General features: G+C 46.4%; 1 protein-coding gene and 1 long non-coding RNA gene across 6 annotated transcripts in view; both read left to right on the plus strand.

The window, feature by feature from the left end:
* Positions 1-2,500, plus strand: part of CALN1 (calneuron 1) — a 623,445-nt gene that overhangs the window by 117,106 nt on the left and 503,839 nt on the right. The window lies entirely within an intron of this gene.
* The window catches only part of LOC119468379, an 18,703-nt gene continuing 17,928 nt past the window's right edge, over positions 1,726-2,500 (plus strand). The window contains exon 1 of the long non-coding RNA XR_005197049.1: positions 1,726-1,794. This is a non-coding gene — a long non-coding RNA (uncharacterized LOC119468379). The remainder of the gene's footprint in view (positions 1,795-2,500) is intronic.

The raw sequence follows: 2,500 nt of genomic DNA on the forward strand, positions 1-2,500 counted from the left end.
CCCGTCAGGTGGGACCCTCCTCTTCCCAGCAGGTGTCCTGAGGTGACAGCCGTCTTTTATTCATTGTCCTCTGCCCAGCTGCTGGGATGATCTTGATGCCGGCTGCTGTCTGCAGGGCACTAGTGTCTGGTCGGCATTGGGAAGGCTGTGCCCAGGGTCACCTCCCCATGGCACTTACTCCAGAGGCTCAGCCGGGAGGTTGCCTCTAGTCCCCACTCTGCTGTGTTTGAATATGCCTAGTTCTCAGGCAGTAGCATTTCCCAGATAAAATCATGTCACAGCTATTCTGCAAGCTTGGTGAGGGCACAGGCTGCTACTTCTGATACCGTCCGCAGATCACAGCACGTTAGATGTGCTAAGTGCCCACCACACCCCCGATCGAATGAATAAACTGACCTCTCTTGCGGCCAGACCGGCTTCAGCCTTCGTAGGGCGTGCCCTTGGTTTTATGGCAGAATGAGGGGAAGCCTCAGGAAAGAATAACGCAGTCTTTGTCCTCAGTGCCGTAGTCTTATTTCCAAACATTCTCATGCTGTCGACTCAAAAATAACACATCAGTTTCAAACCACTTTTCATCTGAATGATGGATTGAATGAACCTAATTTACATGCTGTTCATTTTATGTTAATTGGCCAAAATGAAGCTGATCTCCAGAGGTCCTGTACCTTTTTGCACGAATCTCTTAAAAGCCTCTTCTGCTGAGATACGGCTAATTTGAGTTAAAAAAAAATTGCAAAAACCAAAATCCAGAAGTCTGGCTTGGGCTCCTGCTTGGCTTTCTCTGTCTTCAACCATATTTGCTGTCAGCCTGGTTCGTGCTGTGTCCCTCAACCCCAAATTCACAGGTTGAAGCCCTACCCGCCTCCCCTGTGATGGTGTCTGGAGATGGGGCTTGGGGAATGTCAACGTAAAGAGTCGGACTCTGTAAAATACTTGAAGAGATTTATTCTGAGCCAAATAGGAGTAACCATGGCCTGTGACACACCCCTGAGCAGGTCCCGAGAACGTGTGCCCCAGGTGGTCGGAGTGCAGCTTGGTGTTATATGTTACTGGGAGGCATGAAACATCCATCAGATACATTGAAGAAACACATAGGTTTAGTCCAGAAAGACGGGATAACTCAACGTAGGGGCTTCCAGGCTACGGGGAACTTTAAACATTTCTTTTTGTTTTTTTAGAGCAGGAGTGAAAGTTTATTTAAAAGCTTTAGAACAGTAGGGAAGGGAAAAGAAAGAAGGAACATACAACTTGGAAGAAGGCCAGGTGGGCCACTGGAGAAACCCAGTATACTGTAAATTTAAACATTTTCTGATTGACAGTTGGCCGAGTTTGTCTAAAGACCTGGGATCAATGGAAAGGAAATGTTTAGGTTAAGATAAAAAAGTGCAGAGACCAAGGTTCCTTTGAAGTCTCACAGTGGCGGCCCTTGGAGACAGTAGATACAGTGGCTTCCTTTAGGGACAAATGTTTGCTATTCAGATCCTTGAAGAAGTGCTGGAGTCTTACTTAATCTCTTCAGGATTGCGAGGCCTGGAAGAAAAAGATCCAGCTACGTGACTAGAGACTCTTTACAGATGCAGATTTTCCCCACAAAGGACGGCTTTGCAGGGCCATTTCAAAAGGCAAGGAAACATGTTTTGGGGTAAAATAGTATGATTTTCTTCCTTATCTTGTAATGTGATGCCAGTTGTCGGGTTGGAAAGTAAGTCACAAGTTAAATAAAACCCATCTGATGCGAATTTATGGTTTGTAGGGCTTGACTCCCCAGGCCCCTTAGGTAGGAATTTGGGTAAGGTAACCTTAGTCCTCAGGAGGTAATTAAGATTAGATGAAGTAATGAGGGTGGGGCCCTCGTGATGGAAATTAGTGCCCTTATAAGTAGAGATACCAGAGAGCTTGTTTTCTCTCTCTCTTTCTGTCTCTCCGCCGCCATGTGAGGACAGAGCAAGAAGGTGGCCGTTTGTAAGCCCAGAATTGAGCCCTCATCAGAACCTGACCACGTTGACCTCTTGATCTTAGACTTCCAGCCTTCAGGCTATGAGAGAGTTAACCGCCCAGTCCTTAGTGTTTTGTTATGGTAACCTGAGCAGACTAAGCTGCTAAAGCCTCAAAAGTGCGGTTCTAGAGAACTCTCGGCATTCAGTGTTGGGTCCGGTGTGCAGTTACTTCCCGTAGCTCGTCAAATAATCCCTTACCTTTCACGGTCTTGAGAGAGGCCTCAGCCCACAGGATTCCCCCAGACTTTGCAGAAGGGTGTCTAAGGCTCTCGGTTGGATATGGGTGTCTGAGCAGCTAGAAATGTGTGGTGGGCTTCGCAGGACCCCTTTACAAGGGGATTTTGAAGGAGGTGACATAGAAATTCATCACAATTAAATCCTTCCATATTCAACTTATTAATTAAAAGAGATCAGACCGCCTTAAGGAGGAGCCTTAATAAGCGGTGGAACTTTTTGTGTAATTACTTTCAGAAAGAACAACTCGAAATCATCTGCCATAAGCA

Source organism: Cebus imitator, unplaced genomic scaffold (assembly GCF_001604975.1).
Source record: "Cebus imitator isolate Cc_AM_T3 unplaced genomic scaffold, Cebus_imitator-1.0 Scaffold419, whole genome shotgun sequence".
Taxonomy (NCBI): Eukaryota; Metazoa; Chordata; class Mammalia; order Primates; family Cebidae; genus Cebus; species Cebus imitator.